This window comes from Cataglyphis hispanica, chromosome 4 (genome assembly GCF_021464435.1).
Source record: "Cataglyphis hispanica isolate Lineage 1 chromosome 4, ULB_Chis1_1.0, whole genome shotgun sequence".
Lineage (NCBI taxonomy): Eukaryota > Metazoa > Arthropoda > Insecta > Hymenoptera > Formicidae > Cataglyphis > Cataglyphis hispanica.
In genome coordinates this window covers 6,238,518-6,260,582 of record NC_065957.1, presented here as the reverse complement: position 1 = coordinate 6,260,582, position 22,065 = coordinate 6,238,518, and positions in this window count along the sequence as shown.

The window sequence follows — 22,065 nt, the reverse complement described above, 5'->3', positions numbered from 1 at the left end:
GAGAGAAAGAGGGAGAGAATTGCAAAATGTATTTGATGTAAACTTCACAAGCGTGCTATTGAAGTCAACCAAATGGTCCATAGAGATGTATTTAATAGTGTTAAAACGATAACTCAATTATCGATGATGATCGAAGATTCCACAAGGCGGAAATTCTCGATTACCCTTCAGCTAACCACGGGATTCCACAGGGAATTTTACTTTAAAAGGAAACCGCGTAACAGTTTCTTACGTAGGATCTAAGATCGTCGGAAATATCGCGCGCGTCTTTGAGACTTGAAAATGACTTTCACCAGGACGTATGAAAGGGAACCAGACGCAAAATTGCAGAAAAGGAATAAAAATCGAAAGTCACGAGAAAAATCCATGAAAAAATTATTTTCTTTATCTCTCTCTCTCTCTCTCTCTCAATTTCTTTTCCTTTTTCTTTTTCCTTTTTCTTCTATTCTTTAATAAATCTCGAAATGTTGTTCTCAAAGAATATTATCTCTATCCCAGATTCGTTTAACAATTTAACATAGTTATAAAATTCAATAATCTCATAATTAAATAATTTTTAGAATTTTATCGAAAAAAAAGATGTTATATATATATATATATATATATATATATATATATATATATTCTAGAAAAATATTAAACATTTAATAAAGATTTCTTTAATAATTTTTAAATATTAATGTAATATTTAGATATATTAAGAATCATGAACAAAGGAAGAAAAGAAAAAAATAATATATTATAAAATAATATAGTATTACGATAGCTCTTAAATTTAAAGAAATTTGCAAAAAAAAATGAATTGAATATATCTGGATAACATCTAATATTCTTTGTAATTTAACAATAAAAATTGAAGATTATTTGTAATTTTTGTGACGACCAATGTGTTTTAATCTAACAATAAATTGTAAAAAAGGGAAATAATATAAAAATATAAACGTAAGATTTTGATATTTTAAAAATTAGATGCAAACCATTGTCTTGTATGTTTGCTTGCTTCATCCATAAATAATTGCGATTTGCTCAAACTTGAATAGCTTACGAGCAAACAAAGTGATACGAAGAGTGCAAATCGTCCTATCGAAGTAATTTTTGAACACGTTTCCCTCCAATGTTTTGTCGAAATTTGTCACTTGCCTCAAATGGAAGTCTTAAACGTCCCGGACAAAACTTGGCGTAAAGCGTTTTACGTCGCCGTCTACGTCGCGGAGCATTATTTCGGAGAAGACAAACAGGATGTTGGAATGGCGAGTTTGTAGCGGGTTACAGAGAGAAGCGGCTAGACCAGAACTCTCCTTGGTAGCGGTGGTTTTCCCGCGATTTCTCTCCCGACACTCGAAAACTAAAAAGCTCTAAAAATAATGTTAGATATTTGAGAGGAAAACATGAACGCAGAGATAAAGCCATGCATTATTTATTAATACCTTGAGAATCTATCACTATCTGTATGTAAGTTTGAATGCTATCGAAGATAAAAGATGGAAGAGAGATAAAATGAAAAGAAAAGAGAGATTATGAGACCTAATATCCGTACATTCTACATTATCTTTCCTATAATAATTATAACTTGTTACAATTATGAGAAAGAGATGGAGAGAAAGAAAGAGAATAAATTGATACTTAAAAGTTTGATATTTTAAGAGTCGGATGCAGCTGTGCACCGCCAGACAAACTGGCCTCCCGGAAAAGAGATATTCTGAGAAAGTGTCTCGAGTTATCACGATACACAACAGCCATTCTCGGTATCGGAAATGGGAGTGTCAATGTATCTTGAGCATCTCTTTTGATCCTTACATATTCAAAGCAAAGATACATCGATACACTCTTTCCGCACGAGCATCTGCGCTTCGTTTTAGCGAAGATATCGAGTGGGTATATCGGCTCGAGAAAGAGAGATCGTTATGACAGCGGATGAGGAGAGGGGAGGAGGGGGCAAAGTTGTCGAGACAATACCTTAAGCCTCGTTGCAAACTGTATTACTCGGTGTATCGGTCCGAATAATACTTGGTGCTCCCAAGTACCACCAGCATCTCTAAATGTATCCCAAACGGGGATATCCCTTTTCGAACGAGCATCTGCACTCCGTTTGCTCGAGGATCGCGAATGGGTATCGGTTTGAGGACCATCGGTAGAGAAGCAAATGAGAGAGAAAGAGAGAGAGAGAGAGAGAATGGGGTAGTGAGCGAGAGATGAGAGCGGAGAAGAGGAAGAGACGCCGCCGCACGCGTTGCGCCGCGGTGGAGGAGAGCACGAGCGAGGGCGAGTGCGCGAAACACGGGATGGACAGACGGACGGGAGAGAAGAGACGAAGCTTTCGGGGGTGGTCGGGTTGCCATGGCAGCTACCCCGGCCGGGCACAGCAGACCCCAGTCTTGCCGCGGCGGTCGCCGAGTGCGCGACGGCTCTGTTTACCTTTTCCCTCGCGTCGTTGCTGCTGCTCGTTTGTCGCTTCGTTCTACGCTTTCGAACCGAGAAGTCCGGTTATCTCTCCGTCTGCCTCTCTTTTTTTTTTTGTGTGTGACACAACTCTGATTACGCCCACTTACGCGCATTTGATTCTTGGTGAAAGTCAACCCTTTTACGGTGCCGCGGGAATCTGTGTGAGCGGAGTTAACGGACGCGCACGCAGCCGTTCGCCGCGACAGAAATGTAATGGTCTCACAGCCGTGGAAAACCCGATCGACATTTCTCTCGTCGGGTTGTCCACGGGAAAGTCCGAGATCTCTTTCTGTAAATTTTAACGCTCCTTGAAACCGCGCTCCGAAAAAACGCTCGCATTCGCGATCTCGATTTCGTGCACGCGGTGCTCCTCGATCCTCCTACGTGGATCATGGATGAAATTTGCAACGCGTGCCTCTAAGCGCAAAGAGATTCTATCTCTTGTTTTTTTCCTCATTTCCTTAGTCAGTGCCCTTAGATCGATTGCACAGTGGCAAGAAATATTCGTATAAAATTTCAAAATTTCGGCAACTGCTTCAAATGGATTATTTATCGGAATAGGGTGTAAAAAAAATACCATTATATTTTATTGTAAAATATTTCTGAGATTTCGCGTAATATGCTCATCGTAATAAATATTGATTTACAGTTAATAAAATTACTCCTAATATAATATAGTTTGCGTGTTATATATATATGTATGCGTATAACATTTAATGCAGATAATATACAATTAACTATAATAAAAATATAGACAATTGCATTATTTTTACGATACTTTTTTGATATGCATACATCATATATTTCATTTTATAATAAAATTAAAAAAAAATAATACAATCCAATTTTTTTACATTATAAAAAATATATAATTAAAAATAAATTATATAAAATATATAAAATTAAATTATATAAAAAATATGTGGGCTAAAAATTCTAAATAAGAAAAATTGTATCTACAGATAGTTATTAGAGATTGCTTCTTATCAGATTGTATATTTTTAATATTGTTCCAAACTTTTGAAAAATGATGCTTTTTAAAAGCGGACGAAAATTAAAACTTGGAAAAAATTGTTTTCTAGAACTTTGTATATTCACAGAAAATTACAAAAATATAGCAAAAAATAAAAAGAAAAGAATCAGAGTAAGAATTCTATAATTATAATATAAAATTCATTAACGTAATATCCAATAACGTAATATTATTAAATAAAGATGTCCATTAGTACTGGATAAGCACGCTATATGGATTACATGTTACATTTTGGCCAACAAAAATCACAGGAGAAAATCTTTTAAAATTTAGAAACTTTTAATGCAAGTTAATTAAATGTATAAACGAGCTTTAAATGTATAAACTAATAGATTTTTATAGGTGAGTTAAGCGGACTAAATTCATATTAACTTTAATAAAATACAGTACTTGAATGCTGAGAAACATGCATTGGTTTACGAGAGATCGATGTTAATTTTGGGATCTTTCTCCTCTAATATAGATATAGTTAATACATAAACATATAGCTAATATATAGCTGATCGTAAAATTGTATCACACAAATCATCGTTAGATTGTAGTTGAAAAGCCATCAGTCCCACAATCCTCATAGAATGCTCTCTGAAACATCTCGGCTCATAGAAAAATTAAATTTACATCGTCGCGTACAGTTAATGTACGGTCACCAGTCAGGTTTCCTTGCGGTAAATCCAGGCCGCATCTTATGTTAGCGCGATATTTGTCGAATGCGCAGTGACCTACTCTTATCTCCCGTGTTCCTCCGATGCAACCGAGGTCGAAATGAAAGTTTATAATGCGCCGCGAATTCAGATACGATATCTCCAAAGTAATCCGCATGATATTTCGATATTAATCTCGCACACGGCGGACATTATTCCGCACGAAATTAAACTTGCGAGATATTATAACGCCAATCGCATTAGAACGATCGGATCGCTCTCGTTTCATTTCGCGAAGCAAAAACGCGATCTCTTCGATCGCAATCTCGTTGAACAATTGCCGAAATAAACTTTTCTAGAGATGTCAACATTTACTCACAACTTGGATTATACTCGTAATGTGCAGCTAAATCTAATTTTTCGAGAAATAAATCTCGGGAGATAAATTTGAAACTTGGAAGCTCTTTCTTTACGTTTGCAATCTTATTTCTCCAATATTATTTATTTGATTGCAACCGAGTAAAAATAAATTGTTGGCAATATTTTGAATAATTTGAATTATGAAAGAGATATAAATATTAGTGAGAAAACAAAGAAGTGAGTTTGAGTTTATAAGAGAATATCAATTTTATTTTAATAACATTGACAAATTATTTTATAATATAATATAAAACTTAAGAAAAAAAAATATTTTTATCAAATATCTCAATATTTGAAATAACAAAACTTGCATGTAAATGTTGCATTTACTTTCAAAGAAATAACTTAAAATATGGAAATTATGAAAATTTTACGCCTTTTATAAGCGATAAAATAAACGTTCATCGGATGTTCGCCTAATTGATTAATTAATTAATTCCGATCAAATGGCGTTGCGTTAGCGTAATTAAAAATACGCGATGCTCTTTGACATTCATTCATATTAATACAGACATTATAAGCGATACATCAAAATATCATTCGTTACTTGTGCATTTTGCGATTCTAATTTTCATTTCATAATACAGTACTACACACATGAATATTCCTGTTGACAGTTCATGGTATAAATATTGCAACTAAATTGATTGTTGCTGGCTCATATTTCTACAAACATAGACATCATTTTTTTAAAGCTTTGCATACGAAAAGAAAAGAGAAATTAATTATAAATTAATCAAAGAAAATGTGTATTGGAAAAAATATGAATTTAATTGCATAAAGTTTATTGTGTAAAGATATTAAAATTATAACATCCAATCGCGGAAAATGTGTATTATAAAATTTTTTCCTTAACACTCTAAGAAAAATGTCGATAATTCTAAAGTTAGACATACAAGCATGCTCTGTAATAAATTTATTTTAGTTATTGTGCGTATGTGTGCGATCTATATCCAAAGCTGTATAGAAATTCTATTAAAAATAAAAAGAAAAAAGTATTAATGGATTTTTGTGCCTTTTGTGTCGTTGAGCCCCAAGTGTAATTTTCTACAGTAAATCCCTACATGGATTTACCGTCGTGATACGTTCAGCGATGTCAATCAATAAAATTTTTATCCAATCGAGATATATTCTCGAGCGATAATTTTCTATATGTTTCTAGCCGTCGATATCTGCATTCAGTTGCATTCGGTATGATTCTCGATGTGATGCTTCACCATGAACGCTTGCGTAATCGTGACAGGGAAAAAGTATTGTCTACTCCAATCAATCTGGATTTACTTCGTCAAGGTGAATTTAGGTCGCGGAAAGGGTTCTCTCAATTGAGTCTCGACACGACTGCAGTTGCAGTAGTTGATTACGATCACGAATCGCACCGTTAAGCTTTCAAACTCCAGTACAATTTACTTACTTTTCAATTTTTATACATGTATAAAACAATTGCATATTCTTACTTTAAATTATCAATTTTTGCGAATTTTACAAAAGTTGGAATGATTATTGTTTTTTAAAAACTTAATTAAAAACCACATTTTTTGGTATTTTTTTTAAATAACATTAAATATCCTTAATGTTATAATATTAAGTTCTAAGTAAAAATTTATCATTATAATAAATCCTTTGCAAAAATTAAATGATACTTAATTTTGCAGAAATTATACCTGATACTTAATTCTGTAAAATATTTTAACTTTTATTTATACATGTATAATAATTGTATTTATATCGATATTTATTGCGCTATATTTAATATTCAAAAATAGCAATATATTATTCTATGAATCTTAAAAATGCAAACGATACATTGCAAACATTTAAAACACTTGATTAAAATTATTTGACGCTATTGGATATGAAAGAAACGACAGAGTGATAATACTTTAGTGCACAGTGCTCCGCGATTCCGTTACTCTCTTCGGCTTCTCGCAGATTGATGACGTCGTCGGCAGCGGCTCGCAATGGATGGGTGAGAGATATATTTTACCTCAAGACAAATTAGAGAGTAAAGAGTGAATTCCGCTCATAGCGCGAGCGTCCGCTAGGTAACGCCGAGGCTCGTTTTGAACACGCTCGAGAATTTAATTGCTAGCATACTTAGGATTCCCGGCGGAAGTTTCTTTTCTATGCCGCTACACGTCTTCATCCTCTCGATTGTGCGGCTCCCCTTAACAAGTTCGCGATTCTATTCTCTCTCAAACTGCCATCTAATGCCCAATTTTTCTCCTTTAACAATAGATCTAACTGTATCGTCTTATTATAAATATCTAGAAAGAAAAAATCGTTTCTAAATTTAGTACCTATAGAAAGTTGCATGTTTTTAATAAATTTTTAATTCCTTTCATATTAAATGATTTTATTACAACTTTTTAAAGCAATGTTTCTCCGCGCAATCTTATTATCGTAGAATAAAACTGAATTTAAGAAAAAATTTAATTGTTAAATAAAATAGTTTTTCAAAATATTTTCTGTACTAGCTTTTCGAATTATATTACAAAAAAAAATTGCTCTAGAATCTTTCTCTGTTGTTCATAGCGACGTTTTAATTCGTTTCTCTATTGGATCAACAGCATTCCGCTTGTGTACCGTGTATGAATATTGCATAAACGCGACGCGCAATTTTCCCGGTACGTCGTCGGATTGACAAATTTACTGCAAACGCGTCGGTAGAACTTTGCGGAGTGGACACCTCGTTAAAGATCACTATGCAACTCGGGTGGAAACTACACCCGATTTTCTCTGCCACGGATAAGTAGTCGAGCTAGTAATTTGTAAAATTAAAATGGCCTCAATTATGAATATTTTCGAAAAACTTTAAAAATTAACAGCCACATGTTGAAAAATTATTATATCTGGTAAAAGAAAATTTTTTTCTCTTACTAGTTAATAATTATTTATTGATATAAAATATCTTGTTGGAGATGGAAAAATCAATTTAAAAAAAATTGATAACTTTGTTGAGTTATAATTCACACAGATTTTTCGATTTCGAGCAAAATAAACAAAGTATTATATTTAAAATAGAAATTTAATTTCTTTAAATTTGGCAGAAAGAGAGAAAGTGAAAAAGAGAGAAAGAGAGTTTAGGAATGAGCTACGAAAGGGGAACTAAAAACAGGAAAAATAAGAAATGTTCAATGTTTTTTGTCGTTTTTTTAAAAAGTCCTGTTCTTTATTTAATTTCTCTCTTGAATATCGTGGGAATTGCACCTGCTACTTTCTTCTCCTTCTTTCAGTGATAATAAATCTTTGTGATTATAGTCGTTGGGACTCAGTACCAGAAATTCTTCAAATCCACAACCACCTTCTTCCTTTTACCGTGCCACCAACGATTTGTGGATAAGGAAGATAGAACAGCGAAAAATAAAAAGATGCATGATACTAGTTTGCAAAGAAGTAATTCTTCATTATTCAAATTATTATTATCATGACATTTCTATATAATCTTCAAAATTTTTTGATAAGTCAAAAATATCAATGTACATCTAAGATAATTTGTAATTTCAATTTTTTTAATAACATCAAAAATGAAATATACTATTTTAATGAAATATTTCTCAGTTGTCTTTATGCCATTATTTCAAATTGAAATGTAAAAAAGTAATTTTTATATATTTTTTTTTAATATAACACATGTATATATGTGTGTATATATATATATGTATATATGTATATATAAAATATTTGCTCTATTAACTTTCCTTAAACGCGCGAGCATTTTGTTTTTATCAAAAGCTGTAAGTTAGAATCAGTGCTTTATAGACACATACACGCAAGCATGCCAAATTCTCTCTCATTTAAAATGTAAATAAGTAATCAAATAAGATTCAAAACAATTTAACTATACACGCGTATTTCTACAACTGTAACACAACTTACATAATTTGCGTTCTGAGAATCGGAATAAACATAACAGCAAACTCTCTCTCTCTCTCTCTCTCTCTCTCTGCTTTTATTATTATTATTATTATCATCCGCATCCTTGTGCAAGATATCGCACGCATTCGTTTGCGGCCGGGGGGAGCTTATTTGTTATTCAAAGGACGTCGTAGGAAGAAATGCAAATGCCGGCTAGGGGTTTCAACACTTTCTACGCGTAGCCGTCATGGCTTTACATTTTCCTGCGTTACATATATTTCCTTTCCTTTTCTCGCATACGCAACCAGTTGTTTCGCTTTTTCCTATCAGAATATTTTCATGATGAGAAATTGAAAACCTGTGAGCGTAAGAACCAAACACAAGCCCCCTTTTTCTACTATGCGCCGTTCGGTAATCGATTGATAGCAGTGAAAATAATATTCAATTAATGCCATATAAAATAATCAGTTATTTTCATTCATCGTTCCGATAATCGAAAATGTAATATTCAACCAATAGTATTCTGAATTTTATTTATGATTCAATGTTTAAGTAATACAAACGAAAATTAAATTTCATATCAAATAAATACTAAAGGATCAATTTACCAGTCAATCATTCATCAGTCAAGCAATAACAAGCCATCAATGGATGTAAGAACAAAAAAACGTTTGACATGTAGTGTCACAAAAGAAAGTAGAATGAAAGAAAGTAACTTGAAGGTATACTTGGCTTCTGCAGCAATCAAAGTGCGTCGTAAACGTTGTCGCAAAAGTGAAGCACTTTCGGCATTCACCTCTCAATGGAATACGATAAAATGCTCGATAAAATTTCAAAATGTCTCGGACAGCTTCTTGGCACTCTTGTAACGTTTGAAAAAGTGGACTTGCTGCTGGGACTGATTCTCGCAGCTGGGTCTTGAATTCCCGTTTAACACGTTTCTCTCCTTCCTCGCACCCTAGGTGTCGTCCCTTTCCCTTTGGCTCACGTTCTCTCCTTTTATGTCTAGTATTGTATTAAATGCGATCGTTTGATTCTTATCTCGCAATAATACCACTTTTACATGATGTAAATCGATAAAACTAAAAATAAGATTGTTAAATTTATCACTAAATAGACAATGCGATGATTGCATTAATTTAAAATACTAAAATCCTTGAGTTTTCAATGTTCATCAGATACTTTTAATGATTATTTTCTTAATTGTTTGGTTCTTTAATCCTGATATTTTTTCTTTCTTGCTGGCAAATTTACAAAAATTCACAATACGATAATTCAAGGATACATCATTAAATGTTTATATAGAGCGTCATACATATCTTAAGAGTAAAAGTCTTACTTTTAAAAAGAAGGATACTTTGAATAACATTGATTGCATGCAAACACTATTTAAATATTTAGATATCAGTTGCAAAATTATTGCACAGCCGAGACATGAAAATGAAAATGAGACGATTAAATATGAAAAACTCAATGATAGCGCGTGACTCGCTTAAAGTCACCGAGGCTACATTAAATCTTGAGATTTTTGAAACCAAGTTTGAATATCAATGGCACGAAGATCGCTTCGTATGCGAGATTAAACGAAGTCGAAGAACGGCATTTTATTCTTATTCGGCTGTAAATTTCATCAGCCATAGATATCGGAGTAATATAATTATTAATTTAATTAAGTCGCGAGACGGTCGTAATTTATCGCGGATCCCCAATACTTTTTGTGAATCGCCAAGCAGATATTCATCCCGACAATTCCTTCTGTCTCATGCAAATCAATACAATTGCTTTTTATAAATCTTGGATAATTAAAGACGTGTATATCCCACGCAAAACGCACGCAAACGCATCGTGAAAATTTGGCAAATGATTTTGCCAATGTTTTTGCCATTGTTATTCGATTTACGTCTGCGTATAAACGAGACAAGCGAGAGCAGCGACCTATTTAATATGTATTCGCGGGAAGTAATCGGCAAGGTGACGACGCGGAGTTACTTGTAAGAGGAAGGATTCGCTCTGCACGCGATAGATAAGTCGCTTTCTATGTAAATCGTATACAATATATCACGGCGAACGTACTCTCGATTTTAACCATGAAACGCACAGTCCTTAGATTAGGGTGAATAAATTACATTTTGTTCCCCATTTCTCGCCACTTACCTTCCTAACGGGCAAAAGAATAACCACATCTAAAATTATGCAAGCATTAAAAGAAAAAGAAAAAAAAAAAACAATGAAAACGAACTCTCTACTTTCCTTCAATTCAATTGACAACGTGTCAATTTTTTTCTATTGTAATTATTTTTTCTATTGGTAATTATTGTACGCTTCAGCTTGTTGTTGACTTGAACAAAAAGCTCGTTTGAAAACAGTTATATAAAAGATAAAAATAGCGGAAACATTGTTGTGAGAATAACAGTTTTACTGCACAATTCAGCAATCGATTCGAATCGCACCTCTGTCAAAGTGAATCGCCCTGACTAAACTCACTTCCGATCAAACTGCGTTCCGAATACAATGCAACGAATTTCTACAACTGTCCAAGCTTGTTACCGAATAAATCGTCATCTTGTAATTGCCGTGTACAATGGCTAAACATGTCTATTATTTGCTTTTTTTTCCTTCGTATTTGGTCAAAAATATGTCATTCTCAAACATTGCGAGAGCTTTCGCACAAATTAGTTTCGTTTCATTACAAAAATGCTTTTATCCGGCGACATTTATTAAAGTCAATTCATTTATCGGGCTTTATTCCATGATTATTTATATTAAAGAAAACAATAATTTAAATTTTATATTTGAAATTTTATTAAGATTTAAATTTTCAAATAAATTTTATTCACAAAATATTTTTTCACTATTAGCTTTGAAAAATTTACTTATCCAGATGGGTAAATTAATTAAAATAATTTTGTAATTTAATAACGTAAAAAAGAAAATTAAGAGTCTGGCATGTCTAATGTTTATATTACAAGCAGAATAATCCTCCACATTTTTCAAGATCTAATTTGCTAGTCGATTCGTGATAATCATGAGTAAATTTGTAGCAAAGATTTAATTAAATAGAATTCATGAAATGTGTCTCGCGCGAGTACCTTGAAATGATATTATCGCGGAAGAGCTATTGAGATTGTTTCGGTCCACTTGCTCTTACAAAGCAGCATCGCTTTGCTTTTTATTTCATCGAGATAAAAGAAAATATTATTCTTCTCTTATTCTAATTTAGTCGTATTCTTCATTAGTCGATACTTTGATACTCACATACGTACAGCACACATTAAAAAAAAAAAAATTAAAAATAATGACAACAAACAATTAAACATTAATTTAAAATTTAAAACATTCAGCTTAATAATTATATAACTGTCAAAAATTTAGGTGCATAAAATAAATTATATTCGCAAATTTATTCTCAACAAACCTTTAAATTTATTCCGATAATATTCTTCTGTCGTACTCTTGATCGCTTTATAAATAATTCCATCACTTTGAAAACGATCAATGCGAAATTTTGCGAATACATAAATTATTCTGCCGAAGAAATATTCTCAATATAGGATTATAACATGGCGGATCCACTTGCTCGAAAGATACGAGGAGTGATATTTAAATCAGCCGAAACACTTGAGCTCGTTGACGAGAATGTCCCGACGGCTCGATTCGTCGAGTCGTGGCTCGCGCAAAATGAAAGGAACGCCATACCGTGCTTTTAGTTTAGCTCGACCCCCGTAGCGATAAAACTTACTCAGAGCGGCGCGGCACGGGAACACTTAAACGAGATCTTCAATTTACCTTTGGCGAGTCGTCTGCGACTCTCTCGACGAGCCATAAACAAGTTTCCGCTCCTGCGAACGCGCCTATTGCGTATGCGCAAAAGCGGGAGAGAGAGAGAGAGAGAGAGAGAGAATATTTCGAGAACTTTAATCCTGTTCGAGATAGCGCTATCCTTTGAAGATATCCTCCGGATCTTCAAGAGAAATAGAAATTTACACTCGGGTAAGAATCGTGACTCCAGAATCCTACGAAATCGCGGTGATACTATCGTGACCAGTGAATCGCATCCTAAAAGCGATCGAGCGATATCCGTGAAGGATAAATCGTCCTGGATAAAATTTTGGATATTCATTTTATAATCCGGATATTTTTTCAGATATTTACTAATTGTCGTGAGTAACGTAGGCGCGATAATAGGTAATTCAGTCGTTCATGATGCAAATCACTTTCCTTACAAACTTATATAATTTCTCAAATTCTCTCTCTCTTAAAATTGAAGGTTTTCAATAATCTGGAATTAAATGTACGTGCACAATATATATTTAATATTGAATATATGTAAATTGAAATATTGCTACTCGAGTTTTTTCTAAAAGCAATATTTGCAGAAAAATATATCTGCATCTCACAGGATATAAAGAATTTGATTAACATTCCATTGAACGCCTACAATTCGATTAGTAATCATAAAATTTATCTAAATCTTTCAAACTTTAAAGCAAATGATACAAGTTGAATATTAAAAAAATTTAATTAAGAATTTATTTACAACTTTTTAATTTTCTATTTCATGTAGCTTAACGATTCTAATTGTAAGCCATTGAAAACCTTTTCAGAAAAAATTTACAAGTATATTATAAATATAATGAAGACATTTTTATTTATATACATTCTTTGAAAAAGAGAAAAACGCTGTTTTGAAAACAAATTATTAATTGTTATTTTAGAAATTTTATTATTACTTAAAAATTTTTCTTCTTATACACATACTACCTTGTTTAGTTTAGTCTTCTACATGGGTTTCAGAGAAAATGTGCAATGTAACGCTGTATAAGAAAGAGGTACACCGTCTATAATGTACTTAATTCCTTCTTGTGGCCGATAATACCGTTCGCGTCGTTTCATCGGCATCGATTTTCCGAGATGATGAAAATGCTCAGCTTTTCATCACGAACCACAAATTCTACAGGGTATTCACAGAATATATCACGTTATATAGTAGAGATTAGACTAAACAAAAATTAATGGAAATTGGGAAGCTACGATGAATAGCGATTTTTTCCGAAATTTTTCTTAAAGAAAAATTAATTTCACATAAAATCCGCAATGAATACTAGAGATGGAATTTTATTATTAATTTCGTGCCACTTTCTTTGACAGCGAACGATCTTGAATTCGACATGTCCGTTTCATTGCAAGACTTTCATTAATCATGCGCGAAATCAAATTTTTCGCAGTTTGCGAAACGTGACGTTCATGGCTAACGCCTTGTAGCTGTGAAATATGAATCAAGTTGCGCTCGATGTATCATCGACTTTCTGCTTTATAAAATTCAGTTATGAAATTTCACTTGAGTCAATAGTCTATATATAAAATCCTATGTATCTTCCTAATTTCTGTCTACATCAGACTCCACGGCGCAGATCGGGATGACTTTGATCTCAAAAGTTATTCAAGCCTATAATCATTTTCAAACTTGTCGTTATACTAAATAAATACCTCATTTAAGCAGCGATCATGTTTGTTTTTCCACTGAACAAAATTGCACCTTATTGCTTTCAAATAAATCAATCATATATATAATATTGATCATATTATAAAGCAACTTTAATATATTGAGAGACAAACTTTCGCAAATTAAAAACTGTACACTGAATGTATACAGTATATTATTAGTGTAACTATATATAATGTTATAAACTGATTGTCTTTTTAAATGTGCGTGATTAAATATTGATTTACCGATCTACTTTCAAAGAATTTTAGATTTTTCTTTCATTCATCTCGACAGTAGCGGATTAAAATACAACAGAATACAGTTTTTTCCTTGCGAACAGCAAGTTTAATCTACTTCGGCAGTATAGTAAATGCTTTAAAGCGGCAGGCACTAAATAGACACCGATTATAGACGGTATTATCTAATTACGCGATTATCGAGCAGCGTGTGCAAAGAGAGCCTGTCTCCACTGAAGTTGAGGCTAAAGTTGGGGCAGTTTGTGAACCGCAGGCTTTGAGGTTGCCTCGACTCACTGGAATATCGCTCACTGAAATATGTTGCACGGAGTTTGAGATTTTTCATGGAAAACGCTATTACCGCGTCTCGCATAAAGAGAGAGAGAGAGAGAGAGAGAGAGCTTTGATAAATTTCAATGAACAATAAAACATTAAAATTCAGTTAATTTAGATTTCCAGAATATAAAGTAAACGTTCTCCTTCTTTTATGAAATTCTGTAATTTACAAATGCAATTTTTAAGAACTGAGTTTATTTAAAGTGAATCTGATAAAATATAAATTTGCTTTATTAGTGTCCTAAACACAACGTATATTACGTGGATTATAAAAACACGAGGATTAATAACGATTTCTAATGAACCTCGTCATGTCGTAGACACGCGTTTCTCTCCCATATTCCGAGAGTTCGGTCGAGGAAGGAAGAACAGCCACGAGGGAGAAAAACGCCGTAGTGCCGTGGACAAGACGGTGGAATCGGGTGGGAAACTCGCGAGCTCTCGCAGAAATAGCCTAGATAGAAACCTTACCACAGTCCGCTTAAGCGAGGTTCCAGCGATATATTTCACGCAAGAAACTCGGAGCTCGTTAGCACGTGGAAATCGCGAGAAAATCCGCATACGTCGCGAAACCCTTCTCCTTCGTCCTGACGACTTGCGGAAAACCGAATGGAATTTGCACGGCAAGCGTGAATTTCTTCAGCCGAATTTGCCGTAATAGCATCGTGAAATGGAGGAAAAATTTCAAAAAAATACTTATATAAGTAAAAGAAATAAAATATCTATTATAAGTAAATCTCTTATACAAGATATTCCAATATTTAAATTATAAATTTCGAGAATGAATTATTTAGAGCACTTAATATTAAATTGACATTTCGCGACATTCTTAAAGATCTTATAATAAAAAGCTGGAAAAAGTTTATTAAGGTCAAAGATATACAGGATATTTTGGATTCATTATAAAAGAGTAAAAATATAAAAATTGCAGATTTGTTTAGTATAGATAATACAGATTACGCAAGCGAGAATTCGTTTCGAGAATTTTTATAAGAGTTTTGCGAGTCTGATTGTTTCGCGCGCACAATTCGACGCGCACCTTCAACAACTGTCGATATCTCGTAATAGACTGTCGCGAGGTGTACTGAAAGCCGAAATAGGAAAACGCTCAAAAATAGATATGTTTATCCTAGATGAATATTATACGATGAATCGTCGCACATTGTCGAATTCACCGTCTCGAACGCGAAGTTTATTCGCTCACGACCATGTTACCTTTGCAAGCGTCGCACGCATTGTGTCTTCGTCGTCGCAAACTTATCCAATTACTAACGAAACTTGACAACATCTAATTAACGATTAAACACCGTCAAGTTGTTACGACAGAAAGCGATCGCGTGTGTATATAGGCAAACGCATGTTTTATCTTTCGAGCAATGTTATTTCCGAGATTTATTATATCCCAAGAAAAAGCAAAATTAATACGTTTAGTGATGTAAAATATCATTAATCTAAATTAACTTGTTGTTTCTAAGTTTTCATTACATAAAGCAAGGTTTTATAATTATATATGAAGTATGTTTTGTCAAATTTTATTTCTAAAAGAAAAGATTGATTGCTGAAATCCAATTAAAGATTGCATTAGCTACTTTATTTTCAATCATTTGATATGTTAAGAATGTAAATAAGAAATCTGACATTTTTCTTGAAGATAAAATAAATACTAATTTATTCATTTTTCTGAATTTTAAATATTTTTTCAGAGAATATTAAAAATTATGCAAATCGTGGAATATTTTCACGATTCATGGTATGCCTGAAACATAAATTAATAATTAATAATCATTTACCTTTTTCTTATTTTTATTCATTAAAGATTATTCATTTAAGATCATCAATTAAAAATATATGAAACTTTGCATTGAATACGAAGTATGAATGTATTATTCTTTTGTTTTTTATTTTTATAAAAAATTGTCTTATTGATATCAATTCAGTAGTGTAAGGAAACAGCTGTCAAATAATATCACACGTATCATGAATCGTTAAAAGATTTTTTATTATTTTCGCCTCACGATATTTCATTTCTGAGAGAAATGTTTTCGTTTTTGATCGCAATTACAACCATATATTAATACACACAAGATGTATATATAAAAACATGCTCTTGTATGATTTTCTCTTTCTCTCTCTCTCTCTCTCTCTCTCTCTCTCTCTCTGTTTCTCTTTCTCTCTTTTTCTTAGTTCATACAATATCTTGTGACAAAGTCTCTACTCGGCAAATATCGACTTATGCCATTGTTCTTCCGTTCGCCGAATTCAAGTGCAATGTCTTTTTCGTCTTTGATTTTTTCTTCCTTCTTATTCTTCTTCTACATCCATCTTACTTTACTTCACCATTCTCTCGTGATCTTCCATGTTTCCTCGGCGATTTATCGTTCCGCTCGATAGGTCTTTACGAGAGTCGATCGTTTGAAATGTACATTTACACGAGATTTACTTGAATAATAATTCAAACAGATTTTGCTGAAATAAAATTTTAGATTTTTATTTTCTCAATAATTTAACCTTAATTATATATAAAAAAATTATTTCTCATTCTGTCAAGATGTCTAGATATAACTTCTCAAAAAGTAAGAAAATTATTTTTATTATGTTTTAATAAAACATATTAATTTTTTCTATAAATTTGATCGAAGATTATTGATATGAAACAAATATTTCGACAACGAATTAAATACACTCGCGCTTTATCCAGATTACTTTTTCAAATATTAAAATACACCGCAATATACGATATATTGGATTGATGATGCGTTTATTTCTGCTCACACACAAATTTAACAATTTAGGATTTTATCGATTAAAAATACGCAATCGCAAAAAAAAATAACTCTTTAATATATCTACGCTTTTGACAATTGCCAAAATTTATTATTCACGTGTGCGAGCTTCCATCACACAAGGTCGAATTCGATCCTCGAGGAGGCGACATGTGTGCTTTTCCTCGAGATGAGAACTCCTCTTTGCCAGTCCCGTTCCATTTACCGGTATAACGACTTCGGCGAGGTTCAAACGGGGTTACGCTAAGCTCCGTCATCGATTTCTGAGATATTCGCGACCGAGACGTTTCGCGGCAACAGCGAAGATACACATGAAATGTTCGGAACAAAAGTGAATTAAAGTTTCTCTAGTTTGTAAGTTTGACTTGAAAAATATAAAATCCACCCTTAAAAAAGACATGTTAAATCGATACTCGCAAGTATTGTAACTTCTTTTTCTTAATGTTGATTGGTTATTATGCTGTACATTACTTCATATTAATAAAAATCTGTCATGGCTGCGTATATTTGACAATTCAAATATTATATATATATAATTTTGATTTAATTGATTTTGGAAAAACCAGATAATACATATTAGTTATACATATTATTATATTACATATAACTAATTTTATAATAGTTATATGTATTTTATAATAGATGCGTGCCCTAACCGCGTGCCCTAATATAATGCACCGTAGGCTGTTTCCGTTGGACTTACCTATCGTTGATCCCTATTAATTCTGGTTACGTCTAGCCAGAGATGTAGCTTCGACCCCAGAGATCAATGAAGGAAAAAAAATTCCTTCCGTTGCCGACTAATTATTGTCGCCAGGATACACGAGCATAATTTTATGCTCATTTATGACATGATAGTTTGTCATGCATCGTTTTAATAAATTGCAAAATTTGACATATGAATAATTTGACTGAAAGTCAAATTATCAATCAAATTTAATAATTGAAGTAATAATATTTAATCGTAATAAAATAAAATTAAATAAAATTGTAAAATATATAAAATAAAATTAATAAATAATATAATATAATATAATAATATAATATAATAATATTTACATATTATTATTACAAATATTATTATTATATTATATTATTATATTATATTATATTATATTATTTATTAATTTTATTTTATATTTTTATAATTTTATTTAATTTTTATTTTATTACGATTAAATATTATTACTTCAATTATTAAATTTGATTGATAATTTGACTTTCAGTCAAATTATTTAAATTATATGACAAATAAATGTTTTATCAATTTATTTTAATATAAATTACATGTATAAATATTATATATTATTACAAGATTAAATATTATTACTTCAAACAATGATTAAATTTGATTGATAACTTGGCATTAGATTGACTAAAGTAAAATTATATTAAAACGATGCGTGACAAACTATCTAAACTTTCATTGCTATGATAATAAAGATGGATGGGCTATGAAAAAATTATGACAAAATTGGCGCAACATCACAATAATTATCAATATTTCATATAAGAAATAAAGTTATTAGCGTCTTCTACATAATAATCTTAAATAATCTTAAATAAATTAAATAAAATTTCTATTGAAAAAAATAGTTTATATTTTTTCAATTTTTTGTTTTAATTTATATTTTAAATTATATTTCTAATGTGTTTTAATATATATTTAAAAAGTCTATTAAAAGTTATTTGATTGCATTTATTCTAGCCCATCAATTTTGAGGCAACGGATTTATTTACAATCTACAATCTACATTTACAATCTACAATATCTACAGATCCGTCACCTCAAAATAAAATAAAATTTATCACTCACCATCACTGATGCGCAACAGCGGAGATTTGGTCTTGAGGCTACGTTGTCTGCAACACACAAATATAAAATCCAAATTATAGCAACGTTTAAAATAATTATTAATATTTCAAAAAATTATTATTGTGCGCCTCGAATTTTATATACGATGCGTATAATAATAAGAAGGTATATAAATATAAAATAATTTTATAAATTCTAAAAAAGAAAACTATTTTAAATAAAAACTTTTGGTATGAGTCTCTCTTGTTTAAACTATTCAAACAATGATCGAATCGAATTAATGTTTGTGCGGGATTTATAATAATTAATATAAAAATAATAATACTCACTCTTGGGTTGCTCCGCCGGTGCAGGATGCCTCTCCTAGGCCTTCTCCTCTCAGGTTGATTCACACGCGATATTTTAAACGGCACTCCCGCTCTTTTATTAAAAGATATTTCCGCACGTGTACGCGCGATACTTTGAACGACACTCCCGCACTTTCGGCATGATCGAATCCCGTTTTACACGAAAATCGTACTGCGAGTCGACAAGTACTACTTTATCGCTCGAGCGTTGCTGTATGAATGATAAGAAGGCTATAAGTCGTAAGACGTTAACAATAGCGCGCTAATGTTTACATCGCCAAGGCCGAATACAATGTTATTGTTTTCGCGTCGAAAATATGTTGCGTACTATGACGTATATACGGTGTCAAATATTAAATAGTATTTTAAATTATAGATTAATTATTTAATAAACGATTAATATATCATGGAGCTTATTATTATATTAATCATTATTCGAACCTGCATTTTGACTATTTTATTACGCGTTCTCAAGCCGAATCATATTTAAATTATCAAAAAATCGAATAACGATAAAATATCGAATGAAATATAATTAAAAATCAAGTATTTTTAAAGAAATAATTATTGTTTATAAAGAGAGAAAAAGAAAAAGAGAGAGAAAAATCGCGATAAAACAATAATTTATAATTTTGATTCTAATCATTTTGATTCTTGATTAAAACATCGCGCAAAATACGCGCTTCGAAATTTATCCATTATGATATAATTACGTATATAATTATTCAAAATTTAATGTATATGAAAGATAATTAATTATTTATGATATCAAATTATTTCCCGATACTTGTCGCGATCGCGTTGAGTAGAGAAATTTTGTGGAGTGTTTCGCGTTCCTTACTGTTCGAGTGTCGCCGTGAAAATAATAAAGCCGTAAGCCATAACACTAGCGGGCTAATGTTTACATCGTCAAGGCCGTATATTATGTTATGTTTTGATTATTCATTGCCGAAATATTTTCCGTACTATGACGTATATACAAACGGAATATTAAATTATACATGTATTTTAAATTATAAATCAAGGAGTTTATTATATACTGGCAATATTGTTACCTCTTTTTCGCGATGCTGATTAGTTATCTCGACGATGCACTGAACATTATATTAATAAAAGCTTGTCATAACTGACAATGAGCGACACATTTGATAGTCTAAATATTAAGTGGATGTGTAATTTTTATTTAATTTATTTTGAAAAAGTAGAAAACTAGAATTAATATGTAAGTAATTATATACATAAAATAAATGGCGTAGCGCGCATTTATAGTATTCTAGTCATATATAATGTATATGATACGTTCAATTGAAACATAGACTAAGATCATTGTTCCATAAAAATCTCAGTCTATGATTTAGTAAACGTACCTAACAAATAAAAATATATATTTATTGTAACGGTAAAAATTAAGAAATTATCTCTTTTTTCGAAAAAGATTGGCCGCATAACAATGCTTACAAGATTTAGGAATATTATGCCAAGAGAATTGTTGCGCAAACATATCCGATATTTTTCGTTGCACGGGATTAAGGGAACTACATCGTGAAGCGCTAAATAAATGTCCCTCTCTTTCTTGTTACCCATTTTATCGGACTTCTCGCGGATGTCGTTCTCGCGGAAGCGGAGAAATGGCCGAGTCAGCGCAGATATGGGGAGAGTTATCGGTGGGATTCCCAGGAATTCCCGCGAAATATCCCCAAGTTTCTTACTCGAGCGGATCGAGCTGCGAGTCACGTGGCTGACTCTGAAGTCGCGAGCATGCAAGATGTAGTTTTGCGTTTCACTCGCGCAGAGAAAATGGGGGTTATTGCGCGAATTTTCTTCTTGGTGGAAGGGAATAGGCTCGTCCATCAATGGCGTTCACATTTCCCGAACGAACTAATGTAATTCTATTTGAATAAAACGAACGTGATATTCGCGATAAAATTGTAGACATTTGACTAAATATAAATGTGAAAAGGAGTTTATCATTATAATAAAACAATCTTTTTAATTCTTCCTCTGTCAGACATAAATTTCTGATAATTCTGTTTTTCTTATCATTATTTTAGATTTCTTTTTAGATCGTCTTGTTATCTTATCTTATAATTCGAAAAAAAAATTATAAGAATAAAAAAACTCCTTTTTCACGTATGAACACATAACAATATTAGATATTAATGAGTTCAAGAAATGAGTGTCTGAATAATATTATCAAAAAATGATACGGGCTCGTGAAAACTATTTAAGTACTTTTCACAGCTGTCATGTTCATGAAAAGTGCGAAAAAAGAAAAGAAAGAAAATAGCAATAAAATGAAGAAAGAACGTGAAACAAGATACAGACGTTCTCTCAGAAGTTAGTATCCGCCGAAGAATGCTATTCTGTGCTCCGTTATTTGACGCTCGTGTCTAGCGCGCTTCTTAAAACGACGGAAGCGAGCAACGCAGGAGAAACGCGAATTCTCGATAAACAGGTTTCGCATCTACATCCATGTGGTGAGCTCGCTGCCTTCCCTTTCTCCCTCTCTTTCTGTCTTCTTCTTCTTCGCGACAAACTCGTAAGGTACTCGTAAAGATCTCGTAAGGATTCCGAAACGACCCACCACCGCCGTTATATCTTCGCGACTTCGTCGCGCATCGTTATAACGGCGTCATCGTGAAAGCGCGGATATAGACGCAAGTTCCTGCAG